Below are 23,459 nucleotides of genomic sequence, written 5' to 3'. Positions count from 1 at the left end.
TTTTGTAAAAAGGTGGAAATTATTAAGTTTTGGAAGGTCAAGGTCAAGCAAAATTCCAATTCACGTAATCACCCATAAGTTTGGGCATCATTGTCATAGAGACTTGAAAGTTGGTTCATTTGTGTGTACGAAAATCCACGCCAATTAATAAATATTAAGGTCAAAGGTCATGGTCGAGAAATAAGCAGCTGCAGCGGAGGTCTCCGCTCTACCAAGTGGTCCTCTAGTTTGTAATGTCTTCAGTTTGATCTCCATACTTCAAAATTAATCTACTGCATAACATTTTTTTCATTGCAGAAATCCAATTTTCAAAAGATTGATGATGAATTTGAAAAATCATTTCAAGACCTGCACGAAGTTAGGGAAAACGTACAGAGAGAGCTGAATAGTATCTCAGGTTAGTCGAAATAAGATTGTGTAGATTCTTGAATATCATGCAAATGCATCCTTATTGCTCTCTCTAGAATGATAGATAACTGTTCTTTCAAGACTATACACTAATATTTTGTCCCTTCATTGATATTAGTATTTATTTTAATTATTAAGACAGCTGTATCAATCAGTTTTGATTAAAGTATTATAGTTTATTCTTTTTAGCCTTGAAAGATGACATTAGATTTATTGAATTTTCTGTTGTAGCTAAGTTTTTCATCAGAATAGATGTCAGTATTCAATGAGTTACCCAGGCATGCTCATTAAGCAGCCTTGTATTGTCTTGTCAAATTTCTTCAATTTTCAATTCAGTACCTCTTTTATGCATTTGAGTTTGTGTATAGTATATAGAATTTGGTAAGTGGTAACATTCTAGAAAAACAGTTGCATGTAGGCCATGTGTTTGAAACTGTATCTCCAATAATCTAAAGGTTAAAAATTTCATGTAAACAGGTGCAGACTCCTTATCAGCAGAGGAAAGTATGTTATTACTGGAGGATTATGATAGTGACCAAGAGGACGCCTTTTCTAAAAAAAAGGAGCAAGATGATGATGATGATGATGGGTGTTTAAAGGTTTGTATATGGTGTAAAATTTGTTAGTCAAGTATTTATTTTATGTGAATATATTAGAGACTGGAGCAAATGCTGTTTGTTCCGTAACCGAAATACAAACCACGCTATTTACATAGGGTATTACTTTCGGCGTAGCTGAAATGACGAGCCATTAGATTTTTAACGAGGGTTAACTACCCTCTCGCTAGCTAGCGAGGGGGTAGGGGAGGGGTAGCTAGCTACCCCTCCCCCCTCACACACCGGTGAACTGATTCACTTCGCTTTTGGCTCGGACGGTCGGCAGACGTGTCTGCTCCCGCCCTCGCATGGCAGTCATTAATGTTTTGTCTTTACTTAATTACTTACTTTTCTTATACTTAATATATATATATATATATATATATATATATATATATATATATATATATATATATATAAACATTCTTATGTTTATGTATATATTTGAGTATAGAAATACAGTAAGTTTCCTTTTCAGTGTTTGTGCTGTGTGTGTGTTTAGTGTACGACAACATCTCCATATAGTTCCAGGCCACCACGGTGACATTTCTTGTGTCGCGATCTCTCCCTTGGTCCTTCGGTCGTTCCATCGGCTCCCGATTCTCGGGTGCCGTGGGGAATTGTCATCGCCGGACTTTATTAATTAATCTGTTTTCTCCGCTGTTCCTCCTTCCCTACGGGGAACTTGGACTATCAGCGAAGGGAACATGGGAGTTTAGTTTGACCACGGTCTTTCTCTCTCTCTCTCTCGAGGTCGTTCACCCTTTTACTACTACTACGTATTACGGTAGCTTCCTTCCCGTTGCGGGTTGAGTTGCTACTCCGTTTATTTTGTCTCAATTATTTTTAAGGACTCTAATTGTATTTGTTAACTTTTCAGCTTCTGTGTAGAACGCTTCCCTTCGGGGTTCATTCGTTCTTAATTTTAGTGACCATTCTTAGATGAATTACATAATTATGATTATAATTCTGTTTTTGTTACAGTTCTCCGCCTTCCCCCCCCTTCCCGTGAGTGTCAGTGGGGGAGGAGGGCGCATACCTGGTGTGTAATTCTTATGTTTTTTTCCCTCGGGGTTCCTCTTCGGAGTTCCCCCGGGGGAATGAATGTTAACTGATTATTTATTTTATTTTCACAGTTAACGATCTAGTTTTTCGTATGCCTAATGTGCCAACGAAGCAGAGCTGTCCTGTTTGGGCCTGGAGAGTCTGCTGTTGCTGCCTCCTCTCTAGGACTTCGTCATGGGCGTGTTCCCTTCTCCTAGAAGTTCTCCCGTGACAACTGTCAGCTCCTTAGTTCATCTTAGAATGCTCAGGAGGTTCGCCTCCATGGGTGGGTAACTTCCCTTCCGAGGGAGGTTCCCTTCCCAGGTATGAGTTTTTTCCCCTTCAAGGGGGGGGGGGGGGGGGGAACTTCTCTTACCTTAATAATTCCTGGTTGGTTTTTTCCTGGTCCTCGGGCGGTTATGTTCTTGGTGCTGAGCGACCGCTTTTGTAACCATGCTCAAGGGGATGAGCGGTTGCAAGGCCGGACCATGGAATTCGTGCGACTATGCTCTTTGTGCTGAGCGGTCGCACTTGCAGCTACGCTCTAAGGGGGGAGCAGCTGCAGGAACTCCTCTTCGGAGGATTGCTCTTTATAGGTCAGCTTGCTGATCCAACGGGCCTAAGGGGCGCCATCATCAGTTCTTCTTGTCTCTGCTATGAAGTGTTCACCTCTCTCGTTCGTGGGAGAGGACACTCATAGAGACTCCTCTTCGGAGGACTCCCCATGCTTTTGTTGCTGATGTTGCTGAAGGCTCAGTTCCCCCCTCCGAACATCCTTTGAGGGGGCAGCTGAGTCCAATGGTCTCTCCTGCGAGTGCTTCTTCCCCCCCGGGGGAGTTCACTAACACAGGACTGATGATGGTGCTCCTGTCCGTGGTCGTTTTCATCTTCCGACGCTCCCCGCAGAGGATCCTCCTCCACGAGAACAGACCGTTGCAGCTGCTTCGCTAGACCTTTCGGCAGATCGTTCGCGTTCTCCGACACCTGCCAGACCTTCTTGTCTTCCATGTCCGTTCCTGGACGCAGATGCGCAGTGGGCGCCAACACACCCCGTTTTCCAATGGGCACCGGTCCCTTCGGGGCAAAGGGCTTACCTCACAATGTGAGTAAGTCCCTTTAGTGCCAGGTTTTTACCTGTGCAACCTCGTTCTCCTGCGCGCAAACGCTCTCCTGCTGTGGATCAGACTTCTGCTGAATCAACACTCCAGCGATCTCCTGTAGCTGAGTCTTGCCGTAGATCTCCTGATTGCCAGCGCTCACCTGCGCTTCTGAGACCTTCTGTGCGCCAGCACTCTTCAGTTCACCAGCGCACATCTGCGCGCCCTTTCCTGCTACGCGCCATGTGTGCCAACGGTCTCCTGAACGCCCACGATCGCCTGCGCGCCCTTTTCTGATGTGCGCAATGCGCGCCAACGAACGCCCACGCGCCCACGATCCCCGGATCTGGGCGCAGGCAAGGAGATTATTCCTTTGCGGAACTCCCACGTTCGCCTGCTCGGATGTGCACCCCTTCCTGATGTGCGCAATGCGCGCCAACGTTCGCTCATGTGCCCACAATCTTCGGATCTGGGCGCAGGCAAGGAGATTATTCCTTCGCCTCCTCGCCGACGATCTCCTGCGCTCCCTCAGAGCTCGCCATCGCCTGCGCACCATCACCAGTGCGCACTTCCAGACTTGAACGAGTCTCTGCACGCCCACGAGAAATCTCCTGTGCCCGCCCACGAGCGTTCGCCCTTGCGCGCAACCTCACCATCTGGTTCTACACCTTCGCTGATATCTTCTGGCCGCGCAACTACGCGCCAACGATCTCTTGCGCACCAGCGATCTCATAAGCGCCCGCGCGATTCTTCGCCTGCTTGCAAGCGTTTTTCAACGCGCCCACGCGTTAACTCTCCTGTACGCGATTGGTCACTACGCGCCATCGCTCGCCAACGCACCATCGCTCGCCAACGCGCCATCGCTCGCCAACGCTCCATCGCTCGCCAACGCGCCATCGCCCGCCAACGAGCCATCGCTAGCCAAAACGCACCATCGCCCGCCAACGCGCCATCGCTAGCCAAAACGCACCATCGCTCGCCAACGCGCCATCGCTCGTCTACGTGCCATCGGTCTCCCGGCCGCCAGCGCTCTCCCTCACCTGCGCGCCCACTCGCCCATGCGTGCCCGCGCTTTCATCTCTGCGCGGCCGCGCTCATGCTCACCCACGTTCGCCCGCGCGCGGACCAACGATTTTACCATCGCGCGAGCGCCGGCGCGATTTCGACCGCGATTCCCGTCGGGTTTCGCAACACGGGCAACCTGGCGAGTCTTCTGGAGCGCGTACTTCCAGATCATCGTCGTCACGATCTCTACCCCGTAAACGCAGGGCAGCGCACGTGCAGGAGCAGGAAGAATCTTCAGAGAGGTCTGGGCAACATTCTTCTCCTTCCTTACAGACAGGCCATATCATCTCTACTCCTCAGGATCACCCGATCCCCTTCCCTCCAGCGGGAGTCGCTGACACTTCGTCTGTCAGCCGTCAGCAGAGGAGGTACTTCGAGATTATGGGGGAGCCTGGTTTAGCTCTTCCTCTCCACCATTCTGTGGAAGGGCTTACCAGGGAAATTTCTCTCGAGAAACTCTCCGCCCGGCAGGTGACATTCTCGGCTTCGGAGATCTTGAGTCAGGAGAAGGCCGCAAAGTGTTGCCATGCAGGCCACTTCGTGGCTGGTCGTCTGGCTTGGATCTCTGGGCATCCTGTTGCGATCCGAGGACTTGTCCAAGGAGAGCACCAGGAAGGGCATGGAAACTTTCCTCCTCTCGGGCACTAGCACCATCGATTTCCGGCTCACCAAGTTTCGAACTTGTGGGCAAACTCGATGTTGAAGCATTGAGATGCAGTGACCAAAAGGTTCCTCTCGAAAGCCCCAACCGTGGATGTCGGCAAGCTCACACTTCCATTCTTGGAAAGAGCTTGTTTGAGCCCAAGGACGTGGGACGGACAGCTGAGAGGTGGAGGAAATCGAATCATGATTCGCTCCTCCCAAAGGCGCTTACATCCATACCCTACAAGCCTCCAGCGCCTCAACAACATCAGCCTCGTCAGCCTAGGACATTGGAACCGGCTCCGGCAGCAAAGACAAAGGTGTCTAAGCAGCAGCCCCCTCCTGTCAGGGACAAAAAGGACGGGAAGTCCTCCTGGGGAGGCAATAATCCTAGAGGTAGCGGCCGGGGCCGCAAACGCTAGGATTGGCAACCCCCCTGCATGTTCGCCAGTGGGGGGATGCCTAAAGTTGCGCATTCAGGTGGCAGCAACTCGGGGCCGATTCCTGCACGATCTCCGTGATCAGCCAAGGATATCGCGTCCCGTTCATAACATCTCTGCTTCCCCTGACAGCGTATCCAGTGTCGCTGAGCTCCTATGCCATGGGATCGGCAAAGGGGCTAGCCCTTCGGGCAGATTTCGAGACCATGCTCTAGAAGAAGGCTCTCCAAAAGGTCGTCGATGGCTCCCCCGGCTTCTTCAGTTGACTCTTTCTTGTAAAGAAGGCATCTGAAGGCTGGAGACCCGTCATCAGCTCTGAACAAGTTTGTCGAACAAACTTCGTTCAGCTTGGAACTGCAGAGTCGATCAGACTTGTAGTGAGACCACAAGACTTCAGGTGCACACTGGATCTGAAGGACGGGTACTTCCAAATCCCAATCCATCCATCTTCCAGGAAGCACTTGAAATTCAGCCTAGACAACAAGATCTACCAGTTCAAGGTGCTGTGTTTCGATCTCTCCACAGCACCGCAGGTGTTCACCAGAATGTTCACCCTGATATCTTCGTGGCCACACAGGATCGGCATCCGTCTCCTTCGCTCTGTGGGTGACTGGCTAACACCGGCAGTCTCGGAATCGACCCTTCTTCGTCACCGAGACAAGCCTCTGGGACTTTGCCAAGATCTAGGGATCACGTTCTGAACCATTGGATCTCAGGCCTATGGTCAGAAGCAGAAAGGTACCTCCACATCAATCTGCTAGGAATGAAGGCCGTATATCTGGCCCTTTAACAGTTCCAACAAACCCTGGCGGGTCACTCCGTGAGCGACAACACCACGGTAGTGCTTACAGTATATCAACAAGCAGAGAGGTACCTTTTAATAACAGCTTTCCCATCTTGCAGTAGAGATACTGAGATGAACCGAAATCCACTCAATACCACTATTGGCTCGCTGTTCCCTGTTTGGGAACACAGTAAGGACGAAGAGGAGGGTCACCAAGAATACCTTTTCAGCCTGGATTCAAAGGGCCATCCATCATGCCCTGAATCCAGACCCTCCTCCGTCACGTCGCCGTAGAGCACACGATGTCAGAGGCATCGCAACGTCCCTGGCCTTCAAGAGGAACTACTCTGTGACGCAGGTGCTACAAGCTGGAGTCTGGAAGCGTCAAACGACTTTCACAGCCCACTACCTGCAGGACGTGACTCACAGGAGCCTCGATACGTTTTCTATCGGCCCTGTGGTGGCTACACAACAGCTGGTCTAACCTCAGGCTCCTTAATGGACAGGTAGCAGAAGGTTGAGGGCATTGTTACCCGGTTTTAGACTGCATGAATGAAAGAAGTATGTCTGGCCCTTTCTTCTTTCTTCATCCTCCCCTCTCTTGGGGAAAGCAGCATCCTGGGTTCTCTGCATAGCTGACCTCAAACCTCTGCAGGTAAACCAGGCTTCCTTGTGTTCCTAGTATTAAGATAATACTGTCGCGTCCCCCATGCCCTGACGAGGTGGTATTGGGAACGTCCTAGCCTAGAATTCCATCTAAGGGACTTCAGGTCAACTTCCTAGGACAAGTCACACTTCATCCCTCCATACACAAGCTTATGTAGGCCGCACGTTCCTTGCGGAGCAAGGAACTTGTGAGGTGCAGGGACTCTTTTTCTCGAGTGCTGCTCACTCGGATTCTGAGCCCCCTGGGCAAAGCCAAAGCCAGTAAGGCTGGGACTTTCCACCCTTCCTAAGGGGTAAGTCACCCTATGTAAATAGCGTGGTTTGTATTTCGGTTACGGAACAAATGACAAATTCGGAGATAATTTGTATTTTTCCTAACCATACAAACCTTAGCTATTTACACATATTTGCCCGCGAGCCCTGACCCCCAAGGCAAGTCCTACCTCTAAGCGAAGTGAATCAGTTCACCGGTGTGTGAGGGGGGAGGGGTAACTAGCTACCCCTCCCCTACCCCTCGCTAGCTAGCGAGAGGGTAGTTAACCCTCGTTAAAAATCTAATGGCTCGTCATTTCAGCTAAGGTTTGTATGGTTAGGAAAAATACAAATTATCTCCGAATTTGTCATTTTTTATGAGCATTTTTGTCTGGAGAACTGTATATCTAGTTGTGGTCATGAGATGTTGGCAAATACTTTAATTCAAGATCTAATGACGCACTTTGGCATCGTCCATTCATCTAATTGTAAATTCTATATAGAAAGTTTATTTTGCTTTCTAATGCAATTTTCAGTTTCTTTTTGTCCTTATTTGTTTGTTAGTTATGCAAAAAAAAACATCAACATAAATCAACGGATGATGTTATTCCCTCCTGACCAAAAGTCACAAGGCTGACAGCGATTTTGTATGGCCGAGATCACCAGATGGTTAATGATTGTCCCTTTCTTAGTAAAATCATAGGAACTTGTATGTTAATGATTATTATCTATTAAACTATATTTAGATGGAGGCCATAAATCACAACATGATCCTAACTGCAAGCTCCTATATATTCAACTAATTTGTTGATTATATCCTTTACTGAATATCCATGTATTTTCTTGATGAAAAAGTAACTTAATAATATACCAGTAGATAGTGTTTACTTTTAGCATCACTCTCTTCTTCTTCCTTTGTAATTTTGTAATATAACTTTGCTTTACTTTCTTGTACTGTAGCTTATGTAATTTGCTTAAATATTTTGAAAATTATTGTATTTCAATTTATTATTTATCTAATATTAGCTTTATTGTCACAGCTTTTAAAAAGGGAACTAAAGATTTAGTGTTCTATTTCTTGTGTTTGAATTATTTTTATAATCTTTTGGGATATTCAACTTTACGTGATGGTTTTACTTTCCTTTTACAGATTTACTATTGCAGTCGTACCCACTCCCAACTCTCCCAGTTTGTTAGAGAAGTGCAAAAGACTGTTTTTGGAGAGGATGCAAGTGTAGTATCATTAGCTTCTCGCCAGAATCTGTGTGTTAATGAAGCCATCACTAATTTGGGAAATTTGTCTCTAATCAATGATAGGTAAAAAAATTTTCATATTTGTTTTTTGTTATATTGATAGTATTTCCTGAAATATTTCACTGATAATCATATTACTGTATTGATCAGTGATGAATGCTTCTACATTTTGTTTAATTAAGTTCATTTTTAGCCTTCCTAGCACTTCCAGCCATTTCTGTATATATGGATCTGCTCATAATTAATTATATATTCTCTTTTATTTATCTCAAACCCATCACTTTACTATAGCTTAATTGTATCCAGATAAGTTTCAAACTTACTTTAGAAGAGTTCCCACCATGTCATCTATACATATGAGCTCAAAACACCCCTGTGGCAGTAAAAGACAACTTTTGTATATGTAATTAAAAGTACCTCTAGGAACACTCGAAAAACTGTATCATTTTGCATTCACTCCCTTTCCTTTATCATGCTTTTCTTTTTAGGTTAACCTTTCCTCATCATTAAGACCCTTTATGTGATGGTTTGTGCTTGAATTCACTTAGGTGTTAAAAATGAAGTAGAGTGAAAGCTCAGTAAGACTATGAGATGCTCTCTTTCGAGGAGATTGATAGTTAACTAAGGGTTTTTTTCAAGCCTTTGTTTAATATTGGCTTTTCATCGTGTCTGTTAAGGTACTTAACCTGTATTTGTTGTATAATAGCTGTGAATACTTCATTTTAATTTTGCACTACAGCTGTGAATGCTTTCCCAGGAACGTAAATGGTGGGCTACCCTTAAATCCGCACTCTTTGGTGTATACGTAACAGTTCCTCCTTTACTTAAACCAGATGGCTGTCACTCATTGTCCAAAGGAAAACGGAACTCTTTTGGATGATGTGTTTGACAGTAAGCAGAGTAATGAGAAACTTGATCTTCCGCATTCCTGTTTTCCTCAGACTAAACTATTAACCCCTTCGCTAAGGTGACGGTATATGTGAAAAACATGCCTGGTAATACAAATGGGGATGTCCGGATACATCATTACAGACGCTCCCCAAGATACGAACATCCGGATATACGAACACAAATTGACGGAAGTCCAAACATGTTTGTAAACATCCGTAGATTTCATCGCAAGTTTAAATTTTGAAATTAGCGCCACTCCCGACTTGTATTGACTATATGTTGATTTTGTTATTACCAATGTTCTAAATTTTTCTTAGGACTTCCAAATAAATTAAATGAATGCCATTTATATACTGTAATGTTTTCCTTTATGACGCCGCCTAAAATGGAAACCTTACATCATAATGAACAAACGAAGGCATTAAACGTGCATGATGAAAGTGATAAATAATGATATTAAAAGCTTTTAGTAAATATGTTATTACAAATATTATTTACCGTATCTATATAAAATCCTACATACGTAGCAAAATAGGAAAACTATTTTTTGGGGGGGGGCGCGTTTAATCATCAATAACAAACTGCCGCTAATGACAGAATGATAATTTACGATAATTCTAAACTGTTACTAAAGATGATTGTCCATTCCATATCCAAAATACTTTTCCTAACTTCAGTTATAAGTCAACTTGTACCCCGCTCAATTATGAAACCATCTAAAATAAAACGTATGAGAAGAAGAAAGTACTAGCCCGATTTTTAAAGTTGTCGAACAATTAAGTTACCGCTATAACGTTCGATGTGACAGATGGTGCGAGATTGGAGAAAGTAAGGAAAATTGAATCATGATTGATTTTCAATATAAATGAAGCTTTGAGGATCAACAAAGATATCATTTGTTAGAGAGATAGAGAGAGGTAAGGAATGGGAGGTAGTGAAAAGTAGCCCACAGAGAGAGAGAGAGAGAGAGAGAGAGTGTGTGTGTGTTGTTTTAAATGTAATAAACAAAAAAAATTGATGGGTTATAATACATTGGTGGTTATGTAATATCAACTGTATAGACGGTTTGAATAAGTTAAGAAATGGTATAAACGATACTTTGTTAGTGTATTCGTACGCTCTCAAGAACGGCAGCTAGACGTCAGCTGATCTGATCACAGCCAAAAGTAAAACAAAAAGAAATCAACAATACTCTATTTTTAAAACACACCCGAAATTTAAAAACAAAAGTGTGCAATTAACTATTTAAAGAGTAGCAATTTTCTAGAATAAAATGATGTTTCCCAAAAAATAGTGGTTTGCTGATGAAATCGGATGCCGTATTTTTAGCTACGATTGAAATGGATGTAGACTCGGCATAAAGTAAAACAAAAAGAAGTCAACAATACTCTATTTTTAAAACACACCCGAAATTTAAAAACAAAAGTACACGATTTCTTAATGTGCAATTAACTATTTAAAGAGTAGCAATTTTCTAGAATAAAATGATGCTTCCAAAAATAGTTGTTTGCTGATGAAATCGGATGCCGTATTTTTAGCTACGATTGAAATGGATGTAGACTCGGCATAATTTTTTCGTTTCGTATTTAATTGACACTAAGAAAACTAATTTTAGTTTCTTCATCTATATGTAAGTATTGTATAACACGAGAGAGAGAGAGAGAGAGAGAGAGAGAGAGAGAGAGAGAGAGAGAGAGAGAGAGAGAGAGAGAGAATGAATCAGCTGTTGTAATCGAATGCCGTGTTTTTGTTTCGTGAGAAATTGATTGCCACGACTAACAACAACATACTGTACAGTACTGAACTTTACAGTATTATACAGACTACTGCAATATGATAAAGTAAAATATTTGTAATAACCTATTTTATATGAAATGGGGCTATTTGTTGACTTCTACGGCTGAAAATCGTAGACATCTGAGTTAGGTTACGCTTACCCTAGACCAAAATTTAACACTAACGACTTACGAACAATCCGCATTACGAACAGACTCTCGGTCCCTATTGTGTTCGTTAGTTGGGGACTGTATTATCAGTATTACAAGCTAAACTACATATTATTATTATTATTATTACTATCCAAGCTACAACCCTAATTGGAAAAGCAAGATGCTATAAGCCCAGGGGCTCCAACAGGGAAAAATAGCCCAGTGAGGAAAGGAAATAAGGAAATAAATAAATGAAGAGAACAAATTAACAATAAATCATTCTAAAATAAGAAACAACGTCAAAACAGACATGTCATATAATAAATTATCAACAACATCAAAAACAAATATGTCATAAATAAACTATAAAAAGACTATGTCCGCCTGGTCAACAAAAAAGCATTTGCTCCAACTTTGAACTTTTGAAGTTCTACTGATTCAACCACCCGATTAGGAAGATCATTCCACAACTTGGTCACAGCTGGAATAAAACTTCTAGAGTACTGCGTAGTATTGAGCCTCGTGATGGAGAAGGCCTGGCTATTAGAATTAACTGCCTGCTTAGTATTACGAACAGGATAGAATTGTCCAGGGAGATCTGAATGTAAAGGATGGTCAGAGTTGTGAAAAATCTTATGCAACATGCATAATGAACTAATTGAACGACGGTGCCAGAGATTAATATCTAGATCAGGAATAAGAAATTTAATAGACCGTAAGTTTCTGTCCAACAAATTAAGATGAGAATCAGCAGCTGAAGACCAGACAGGAGAACAATACTCAAAACAAGGTAGAATGAAAGAATTAAAACACTTCTTCAGAATAGATTGATCACCGAAAATCTTGAAAGACTTTCTCAATAAGCCTATTTTTTGTGAAATTGAAGAAGACACAGACCTTATATGTTTCTCAAAAGTAAATTTACTGTCGAGAATCACACCTAAAATTTTGAAAGAGTCATACATATTTAAAGAAACATTATCAATACTGAGATCCGGATGTTGAGGAACCACCGTCCTTGACCTACTTACAATCATACTTTGAGTTTTGTTAGGATTCAACTTCATACCCCATAATTTGCACCATGCACTAATTCTAGCTAAATCTCTATTAAGGGATTCACCAACCCTAGATCTACATTCAGGGGATGGAATTGATGCAAAGAGAGTAGCATCATCTGCATATGCAACAAGCTTGTTTTCTAGGCCAAACCACATGTCATGTGTATATAGTATAAAAAGTAATGGGCCAAGAACACTACCCTGTGGAACACCGGATATCACATTCCTATAATCACTATGGTGCCCATCAACAACAACTCTTTGAGATCTATTACTTAAAAAATCAATAATAATACTAAGAAACGACCCACCCACTCCCAACTGTTTCAGTTTGAAAACAAGGGCCTCATGATTAACACGGTCAAAGGCAGCACTAAAATCAAGGCCAATCATACGAACTTCCCGACCACAATCAAGGGATTTCTGTACAGCATTGGAGATTGTAAGAAGGGCATCACATGCTCCAAGGCCTTTACGAAAACCAAATTGCAAACTAGGGAGTAGATGATTACCTTCAGCAAACCTATTAAGACGTTTTGCCAGAAGACGTTCAAAAACTTTAGATAATATGGGAGTTATGGAAATTGGGCGGTAATCAGTGGGACTTGAGCTACCACAAACACATTTACATAGAGGAGTAACATTACCAATTCTCCAACTAGTGCTAAAAGCTCCTCTTCTTGCTAACTTGCGCAAAATAACAGATAACTTTGGAGCTAAGAAATCTGCTGTCTTTATAAAAAACAAAGGAAAAATACCATTTGGGTCTACACCTCCATAAGCATCAAGGTCCATCAACAGAGCTTTAATCTCACGAGATCGAAAAGCTAAACTAGTTAGTTTAGCCTCAGGAAAACAGGAATGAGGAAGTTCAAGTTTTTCATTACTCTGTTTACTGTCAAAAACATCAGCCAAAAGAGTTGCCTTTTCCTTTGGACAGTGAGTGACTGAGCCATCTGATTTAAGTAAAGGAGGAACTGTTGCATCTACACCAAAGAGTGCAGATTTAAGGGTAGACCACCATTTATGTTCCTGAGTTGTACCAGAAAGTATTTCTTTTATGGTTAAATTGTACTCCTTTCCAGTTGAGGCATAAACTCTCTGAGCAAAAGCTCGAAGCTGAGTATAGTTGTTCCAGGTCAAATCTGATCTGTTACCCTTCCAAAGTTGATAGGCCTCCTGCTTCTCCAAAAAAGCACGTCTACAATCATCATTGAACCACGGTTTGTCCTTCACTCGGTACCTTAGCACACGAGAAGGGATACGCCTATCAATTATGTTGACTAGATTCTCATTCAAAGGGACAACAGGATCTACACTATTATATAATTGTGACCAATTCAAGCACAAAAGATCATGTAAAATCCCATTCCAGTCTGCTTGGGATTTCATATAAATTTTACAAGAATATGATATATCAGGGACAGGCTGCTCAGTCTTCACTAATAATGAAATCAAGGCATGATCAGATGTCCCGACTGGAGAACCAACCTTACCAGTTATAACGCCAGGGGAGTCAGTGTATACGAGGTCCAAGCAATTACCAGACCTGTGAGTAGCTTCATTTATGATTTGCTCACAGCCTGATTCAGAGGCAAAGTCTAAAGCTCTTAAGCCATGGCGATCGGTAGGAGAGATAGAACTTAACCACTCCCTATGGTGAGCATTAAAATCACCAACAAAGACAAAAGAAGCCTTTCTATCATCTTCTTGTATCTTAGCCATAATGGTAAGAAGACAATCGAAGATAGAATCATCCATGTCTGGATTCCGGTAGATCGAACATAAATAAAAGTTGTTATGCCTGCCACAAACTTTTATTACCTGAATCTCATGACATCCACATTGATAGCAGGACTTATGAGAAGCAGGGTACTCGGTCCTAATATACACCGCCATTCCCCTGGCCCTAGGGATGGCATCACGTTTCAACATTATTGGCTTCTTAAAACCAGTTATAAGGAGCTCAGATGAGTGCCTCATATTAGAAACCAAAGTTTCTGAGCACAAAAGAATATCATACTGTCTGGACGCAACTGTAAGGTCTTGGATATTTGCATGAAGACCACGAATATTGCAATACAGAAGACGACATTGACGAAATCTAGGACGTACTGGTCCCGGATTTCGCTCAATGTCTCCAGACAGCATAAGAATTAATAGAAATAAAAAAGAGACATCATACTTATAAACTAGATTAACAAGAATTATAACAAAAACAATACGTACAGAATTATAAACAAAGTGATTAATGATACCCATAGACTATAGTAAAAAGTCGGAAAAACTGGTCAACATGGAGGAGCCGATACACCATGCAAGGCTAAATACCCTCCAGGATAGCCACTTCAACTGAAGGGAGGACAGTAAGGATGGTTTTGAGAAGAAAAAGAATCAGAAAAAGGAAAAGACAACCTCTTGATAAACCACCAGGCATCCATGGCCCTTCTATTAAGCCTGCCCAACACACCATTTCAAAAAAACAAGAGGAAGAAAAAAAAATAAGATAGAATAGTGTGCCTGAGTGTACCCTCAAGCAAGAGAACTCCAACCCAAGACAGTGGAAGACCATGGTACAGAGGCTATGGCACTACCCAAGACTAGAGAACAGTGGTTTAATATTGGAGTGTCCTTCTCCTAGAAGAGCTGCTTACCACAGCTAAAGAGTCTCTTCTACCCTTACCAAGAGGAAAGTACACTGAACAAATTGCAGTACAGTAATTAACCCCTTGGGTGAAGAAGTGTTAAGTATCTCATTGTTGTCAGGTGTATGAGGAAAGACGAGAATATGTAAAGAATAGGCCAAACTATTCGGTGTAAGTGTAGGCAAAGAAAAAAATAAGCCGTGACCAGAGAGAGGGATCCAATGCATTACTGTTTGGCCAGTCAAAGGATCCAATACCTCTCTAGTGGTAGTATCTCAACGGGTGGCTGGTGCCCTGGCCAACCTACTACCTACTAAACTATATAAACTATGTGGAGGTTAAAGTTACTCGTATATCTCTTATATCCTACATAAGAGTATAGCACATGGTTGTACAGTATTGTATATCACAGACAGTTCACACTCGAGGAATTTCACTTAGAAATCTTCTCCTCTCCCTAATATTAACCTCTCCTCTTTCTTTCTTCAGTCATCCAACAAAGTCTTTGGGATTCTACTCTATTATTTCTAATTGTGTAAGAGCTATTTAGTCTGTTGTTAATTTACCATAGTAAAATCATACTACACTCTAACCAATGATGACATTCCCTATCTGAGGTATTTCTCAAATCCCCCTGACACCCCCAGTTTAAAGACATAGTGATCCTCACATCTCATCCCACCACCAACCGAAATGCTTGCGATTCTAGTCGTTATTGACGATTATGTAAGGTGTTTTTTTGGGTAATTCAGTGTAGGTATGTGTTCAAATCACAGATATTACTGTACTACGTAGTGTTTTTCTATTCTTCGCCTCTTGACTCCCACAAATCCCACCCATAACATAAGTAAAATGTTTTACCAGTAATGCAAGTTGTTGACACACTACAAGATTTGTTTTTACTTGTTATTCCTTTTTTCTCATTTATCATTTATACAAAATAATATCATCATGTCTTATATATTTCATATTAATATTGATAATTGTTTTCACGAGTAAAAGTTAGCATACTGTCATTATTTCCGTTTGACATTCTACACAGTCTGTCAATTTCTTACATGCACAGTCTCTGTTTCCAAGCCTGTGAAATACTCAAAACAGGAATGATCCAGTTCATAGTCATAGTCACACACAAGGTAGAATGATAGACGAATGAACAAACCTTATATCTAAGAAACTTAATTCCTATTCTCCCTTTTTTTTTCTATTTGCAGGTGCACAGAACTCCAAAGAGGAAAGAAAGGGAGACCAAGTAAGGTGGATGGTGGTGATGTGGCTTGCAAAAAGAAAAAGACAACTTAAGGTTGTCCGTATTATAAACATACGGCCCTTGAGAATTTAGCTGATAATGTAAGTTTTTCAATTTTAGCTAATCTTTAACCCAACTTGCACCTGACAAACTACAGCCTGTTTGGATGCAACTTTCGTCAGAAAACATACTTTCAAATATTGATTTTTTTCATTCAAACCAATTGTTTAAACGACCATTGCTTCATGATTGAAATATGTTTGTTCAAACTAATCATTAGACAGTCAACACCTAATTACAACATGAGTTTAATGGGGATAGGTTACTAGTCACTTAAAAAGTAATAAAGAATTAACCATAAAAGAGTCCCCTTTATATGAAAAGCAACTAGCAACAATAACTATTCAGATAATTATATTTTGAAGGACACAAAAGAAAGAAAAGAATGAAATATGAAAAAAAGTAAAGGAACTGTAAGTGAAGAGATGTGATCCTCCCAATAACTGAAAATTTACATACTATCTGCGTACTTTAAGAAATTATTACGATCGTAAACAAGAATTGTTCCGTAACCGAAATACAAACCACGCTATTTACAAAGGGTTTACTTTTAGCGCAGCTGAAATGACGAGCCAATAGTTTTTAACGAGGGTTAATTACCCCCACGCTAGTTAGCGGGGGGTGGGGAAGGGTAGCTTGCTACCCCTCCCCCCTCCACACACCGGTGACTTGCTCCACTTCACTTTTGGCTCGGCGGTGATCAGACGTGTCTGCTCATCGCCTTCGTGACAGCCTTTAATTTTCTGCTTTTTCTTTTCAGCGTGTGTGTTGGTTGGAAGTTGACCTTCAGTTATTTTCTTTACTATGCGTACATGCCCTGGAGTTGCCGGCCGTCCTTGTGGGACTTTCATGTCGGACGTTAATACGGATCCTCACACCCTCTGCCCTCAATGTCGGGGCCGACGGTGTGACCAGGAGAACATGTGCCGTGAGTGCAGGGAGTGGACTGCCTCCCAGTGGGAGAGGTTTGGCCGTCGGCGTAAGAAGAAGTCCAAGAGAGACCGTTCTCCTCCGGGGTTAGCTTTGAAGGAGGAAGGTTCTCGGGACTCTTCTTCCGCCGCCCAAACCTCCTCCGAAGCTCCCCCTCGTCCGCCTCCTAAGGCGAGTCGGCCGAGTGGGAGCGCAGGCCCTTGTTCTGTTTCCCGACCTTCGGTGGGGGGAGAGGGCGTCGCCTCCCATAGCGAGGCGGTTCCCCCTCCTCCTCCGGGGGAGGTTATTGATAATGCCTTATCCAGTGATGATCTTTTACAGATTTGGTCGTCCCTGGGGCTTAAGGGCTTGCCCTCCAGGGTCGCTCTTATTGACCTTGTCTCGTTGGGGGCCGCTGTTAAGCAGTCGCCGGTGGTAGCAGAGGTAGACCCTCTGTCTATTGTCGACGTCGTGGTGACAGAGGCCTCCGACGTGGCTGGGCCTTCCGCCGCAGGTGCTGTTGCTGGTGATGGTGCTAAAGGCTCTCCTCCTCCTTCCGTACATCATTCGAAGGGGGAAGTGAGTCCTTCGGTCTCGACTGCTGCTCAGCTTCCTTCTGAGGGAAGTGCTTTGACGGAGACTCCCCTTCGGAGGACCAATGGTCCCGACGATCTCCCCCGAGGCCGCCTCCGCCGTAAGGCTCACCGTCCTCTACGCCACAAGGGTCTCCCTTCCCCTTATAGGGGGACTAAGAGGCGCCTTTTTGGGTCTTCATCCTCCGGGGGGACTCTCCTCGTCAGCCTCAACCTACAGCTCCGCCCTCCTTGAACCTCTCTGCAGACCGCTCACCATCTCCTGCCAGATCTTCGCCTTCTGGAGAACTCGTCACCCGACGGGCAACGGTCCCTTCGGGGCTAAGGGATCCTTCCCTTACGCGAGCAGTGCTAGCACACAAACGCTCTCCTGCTCGCCAGCGCTCTCCTGCTCGTCGACGATCTCCTGCTCGCCAAGACTCTCCTGCTCGTCGGCTCTCTCCTGATGTTCGCCCCCCTCGCCAGCGCTCTCCTGCTCGTCAGCTCTCTTCCAAGCATCAGCGCTCATTTGAGGACCCTCGCGCTGCGGTCTCTGACCACCCTTTAGTTCCTGCTGAACTCCCTGCTCACCATCTGCCTGGTCCTGTGGCTACGCAACATCGTGCTGCGCGTGTGTCAGAAACACATGTTCGCCAACGCGCCAGCGATCTGCCTGTTCCTGCTCGTGAACGCGCCGCGCCACCTGTCCTCTCACATGACACGCGTCGACCTTCTGCTCGCCAGCGATCACCTACGCGCCAGCGATTACCTCCTCGCCAGCGTTCACCTGCTTGCCAGCGCGCACAGGCGATCTTAGTATCGCCTATTCAACAGCGACAGCTAGCGCGCCGACGTTCTCCAACGCTCCTGAAGGAACATGGTTCGCCAGCTTCTAGCTCGCCATCGCGTGATCGCCCACCTGCACATGCTGCTCGCCATCGCTCGCCATTGCACGATCGCCCTCCTGCGCATGCTGCTCGCCATCGCACGACCCTGCACGATCGCCCTCCTGCGGATGCTGATCACCATCGCACCCCATCACGCGATCGGCCACCTGCGCATGCTGCTCGCCATCGCTCGCCCCTGCACAATCGCCCTCCTGCGCATGCTACTCCTCATCGCTCGCCCCTGAACGATCGCCCTCCTGCGGATGCTGATCACCATCGCACCCCATCACGCGATCATTCACCTGCGCATGCTGCTCGCCATCGCTTACCATTACGCTGTCATTCACCTGCGCATGCTGCTCACCATCGCACACCAGTGCGTCGACATACCACATCGCGCCATCGCCAACTTGAGTGACTGCACTCACCAGCCCGTCATCGATTGCCTGTGGATCTACATCGCCAGCGATCTTCCTCACCTACGCGGCAGCGCGTTCCCTCGCCGTCGCGCCAACGCTTGCGTTCGTCGCCTCGGACACGTGTTCACTTACCGGCCCACCCTCGCGCCCACTCGCCTGCGCGCCCACGCGACCGCTCGCCCGCGCGACCGCTCGCCCGCGCGACCGCTCGCCCGCGCGACCGCTCGCCCGCGCGACCGCTCGCCCGCGCGACCGCTCGCCCGCGCGACCGCTCGCCCGCGCGACCGCTCGCCCGCGCGCCCGCTCGCCCGCGCGCCCGCGCGATCATCCACCTGCGCGCCCGCGCGATCATTCGCCCTCGCGCGACCATAGTTCGCGGCGAATTCCACAGCCGGTGGTAGCAGCAGGGATGCGTGCTCCTAGACGGCACTCGGGATCACGTCCATCCAAGCACAGGTTGGTAGTGCAGGACGAAGAAAGGTCAGTACAGCATTCTTCCCCACCTTCTTTTCAGGCAGGTACCGTCGTGTCCACTCCTAAGGATCGCCCGATCCCTTTCCCTTTAGCGAGGATTTCGGACTCTGTGTCCTTGGAGCAGCAGACTTGGTTTGGTCCGCTGGCACGGGCGTTAGTGAGGGTTATGAAACCAGCACTCGCCGGCCAGGGTAACAAACCATCGGCTGTGTCTCCTACGCTGAAGAGAAAGAGAGGAGTGGACTTCGTGGTGACTTCCCCCAGGGCGAAGTTGGTTCCCAAGAGGTCGGTCTTGAAGGTCCCTTCTCCTGCACGAGTACTCTCTCCTTCTCCCGTGGACAAGGCCTTTCCGTCCTCAGGTGAGTCCAGTGGGGCGGTAGTCTTCCCCTCGGCACCAGGGGGGGAGACTTCGCTTCAGGCAGAAGAATCGTCTCGTGAGGAAGGGGCCCCTCGAACCTCGTTGTTGGGATCCTGTATCCCTCCCAGGAGGGAACCCAAGGATTCCAAGACCGTCCCTAAATTCTGTGCAAGGATTCGTCAGGAACCCACGACTACCCAGGGGAATGTCCACGTATCACCCCAGGAAGAGATTCCTGGGGCAGGAGACTTAGCTGCCAGCCCGCAGGGAGAAGAACAGCAAGAGTCCGAACATGCCTTCTGGCAGGTCCTAAGCCTGATAAGGCAACTTAACAGACTTACGGATCCAGTCATCGCCCCCCGTGAAGGCAAAGACACGATTCTGGATGAAGTGTTTGACGTTCGGAAGGCCCCTAAGACCAGTGCAACTCTGCCCTGGTCTCGGGGGCTGAAGAGTGCCAGGGCTAGGGCTAATGCTCAGCTCGCACTTCTTGCCTCCCCTAGCCAACGCTCAGCTCGCACTTCTTGCCTCCTCCAGTCGTTCCACTGCCGGGAACAAGCTCATCCCTCCTCCTCGCCTTCAGTAGAGGAGGTATTTCGAGATCCTGGGTGAGCACAACCTCGCTCTTCCTCTCCATCACTCTGTGGAGGAGCTGGCGAAGGGAGTTCCCCTTGAGAAACTCTCTGCCCGACAGGTGTCGTTCTCGGCGGCAGAGATCCTTAACCACGAGAAGGTCGCTAAGTGTGCCATGCAGGCCACTTCGTGGCTGGACTTCTGGCTAGGATCTCTGGGCATCCTATTGCGATCGGAGGACTTGTCCAAGGAGACCAATAGGAAGGCCCTAGAGACCTTCTTGCTCTCGGGCACCCACTCCATCGAGTTTTTGGCGCACCAGGTTACCACCCTGTGGGCCAACTCGGTGTTGAAGCGTCGCGATGCTGTGTCCGAGAGATTCCATCCGAAGGTCCCCGCCGTAGATGTGTGTAGGCTCCGACATGCTTCCCTTCTGGGGGAGAGCCAGTTTGAGCCTCAAGACATGGAGCGAACGGCTGAGAGGTGGAGGAAATCCAGCACGGACTCCCTCCTCCACAGGGCCCTTACAACTCGGCCCTATAAGCCTCCAGCCCCGCCACAACAGCAGCAACAGCCTCGTAAGGCTCCCAAACAGGCACCGGCAGCTAAGAGAGTGGTGTCTAAGCCCCAGCCCTTTCCAGCCAAGGTCAAGAGGGGCGGTAAGTCCTCCAGGGGAGGCAAGACTCCTAGGGGTGGCGGCCGCAAGCCCTAGGGGTGGCAGTCCCCCTGCATGTCCACCTGTGGGGGGATGCCTTCAGCGTTGCGTCCGCAGGTGGCAGCAACACGGGGCCGATGCTTGGACGGTCTCAGTGATCGGCCAAGGTTATCGCGTCCCGTTCATGACATCTCAACCTCCCCTGACAGCGAATCCAGTGTCGTTGAGCTCCTATGCCACGGGATCGGCAAAGGGGCTGGCCCTTCAGGCCGAAGTCGAGACCATGCTCGAGAAGGGTGCTCTCCAGGAGGTCGGGGATGGCTCCCCAGGCTTCTTCAGTCGATTCTTTCTTGTAAAGAAGGCTACTGGAGGCTGGAGACCCGTCATCGATCTCTCAGCTCTGAACAGGTTTGTCAAACAAACCCGGTTCAGCATGGAGACAGCAGACACGGTCAGACTTGCGGTGAGACCACAAGACTTCATGTGTACACTGGATCTAAAGGACGCGTACTTCCAGATCCCAATCCATCCGTCTTCCAGGAAGTACCTGAGATTCTGCCTAGACAACAAGATCTACCAGTTCAAGGTGCTGTGTTTCGGTCTCTCCACAGCTCCTCAGGTGTTCACCAGAGTGTTCACCCTGATTTCATCTTGGGCGCACAGGAACGGCATTCGTCTCCTTCGTTACCTGGACGATTGGCTGATCCTAGCAGACTCGGAGTCGACCCTTCTTCGGCACCGAGACAGGCTTCTGGATCTTTGCCAGGATCTGGGGATCGTGGTAAACCTCGAGAAGTCCTCTCTGCAGCCGTCCCAACGACTGGTTTATCTACGCATGCTAATAGACACCAATCTCCACAAAGCCTTTCAATCAGACGACCGGATAGCAAGGCTGAGGAGTGTGGCGGAACCTTTCCTCAGGCGAAAAGAACTCCCCGCCCAATCGTGGTTGCGTCTCTTAGGCCACCTATCCTCCCTGGCCCGTCTGGTTCCAAACAGCCGCCTCAGGATGAGATCCCTTCAATGGCGGCTCAAGTCCCGGTGGAATCAAGGATCCGATTCCCCGGACATTCTGATCCCAGTGGGGTCTCTGAAACAGACGGACTTGCGGTGGTGGCTGGCCGACAAGAACCTGCGGAAGGGAGTGAGTCTTCTCGTCCTCCCCCCGGAATTGACTCTGTTTTCGGATGCGTCAAAAGAAGGGTGGGGGGCGCACGTTCTGAACCAGAAGGCCTCAGGCCTTTGGTCAGAATCAGAAAAGTGCCTACACATCAACCTGCTAGAATTGAAGGCCGTCTTTCTGGCTCTTCAGCAGTTCCAACGGTCCCTGGCGGGTCACTCCGTGGTGGTGATGAGCGACAACACCACGGTAGTGGCTTATATCAACAAGCAGGGAGGCACTTTTTCGCAACAGCTATCCCATCTTGCAGTAGAGACTCTGAGGTGGACCGAAACCCACTCGATAACACTATCAGCTCGCTTCATTCCTGGCAAGAGGAATGTGCTCGCCGACAGTCTGAGCAGGGCTTCGCAGATAGTGAGTACCGAGTGGTCTTTGGATCCTCAGATAGCCAACAAAGTCCTGACTTTGTGGGGTTCCCCGACTGTGGACTTGTTCGCGACAGCCTTGAACTTCAAGCTGCCCCTGTACTGCTCACCAGTCCCGGACCCCAAGGCACTCTGGCAAGATGCTTTCCAGCAACGGTGGGACAACATCGACGTGTACGCCTTCCCACCATTCTGTCTGATGAGAAGGGTGCTCAACAGGACCAGACTATCGGTCAACTGTTCCATGACTCTAGTAGCTCCGCTATGGCATCACGCGGAATGGTTCCCGGACCTTCTGCAACTCCTGACGGAACTCCCAAGGGAGCTTCCTCCACGACACGAGCTTCTCAGACAACCCCACTCCGGCGTCCCTCACAGGGCCGTGGCCTCGCTTCGGCTTCACGCCTGGAGACTATCCAGCGTCTCCTCGCGGAGAGAGGCTTTTCGCAACAGGTTGCGGAGAGAATGTCTCGGCACCTGCGAAGGTCCTCTGAGGGAGTCTACCAAGCAAAGTGGAGAGTCTTTTGTGGTTGGTGTCGTGGAATGGGTACAGTATCTCTCCACTCGATGCCACTATTCCAGCAATAGCGGACTTCCTCGTGTATCTGCGAGAAGAAATGCGCCTTTCTGTCTCGGCAGTGAAAGGCTATCGCTCAGCCTTAAGCTTGGCCTTCAGATTGAAGGGCGTGGATATTTCTTCATCGCTAGAACTCTCTTTACTCATACGTAGCTATGAGCTTACCTGCCCCCAGTCGGAAGTGAGACCCCCTCCTTGGAACGTGGTTCGAGTCCTCAGGTCTCTTAAGAGACCTCCCTTCGAGCCATTACGCCAGGCCTCCGATCGCCACCTGTCTTGGAAGACGGCTTCCCTACTCGCCTTGGCCTCGGCCAAGCGAGTTAGTGAACTTCATGGTCTCTCGTACGACATCGCCCATTCAAGGGGATGGGGGGAGGTAACGTTCAGGTTCGTCCCTGAGTTTGT

General features: G+C 46.8%; 1 long non-coding RNA gene and 1 pseudogene across 1 annotated transcript in view; one reads left to right on the top strand and one right to left on the bottom strand.

The window, feature by feature from the left end:
- Nucleotides 1-23,459, bottom strand: part of LOC137638264 (uncharacterized) — a 466,810-nt gene that overhangs the window by 75,469 nt on the left and 367,882 nt on the right. The window lies entirely within an intron of this gene.
- LOC137638258 (ATP-dependent DNA helicase DDX11-like) overlaps nucleotides 1-23,459 on the top strand; it is a 138,711-nt pseudogene that overhangs the window by 32,976 nt on the left and 82,276 nt on the right.

Source organism: Palaemon carinicauda, chromosome 3 (assembly GCF_036898095.1).
Source record: "Palaemon carinicauda isolate YSFRI2023 chromosome 3, ASM3689809v2, whole genome shotgun sequence".
In the NCBI taxonomy this organism is placed as follows: domain Eukaryota; kingdom Metazoa; phylum Arthropoda; class Malacostraca; order Decapoda; family Palaemonidae; genus Palaemon; species Palaemon carinicauda.
This window is presented reverse-complemented; position numbering and strand designations above follow the sequence as displayed.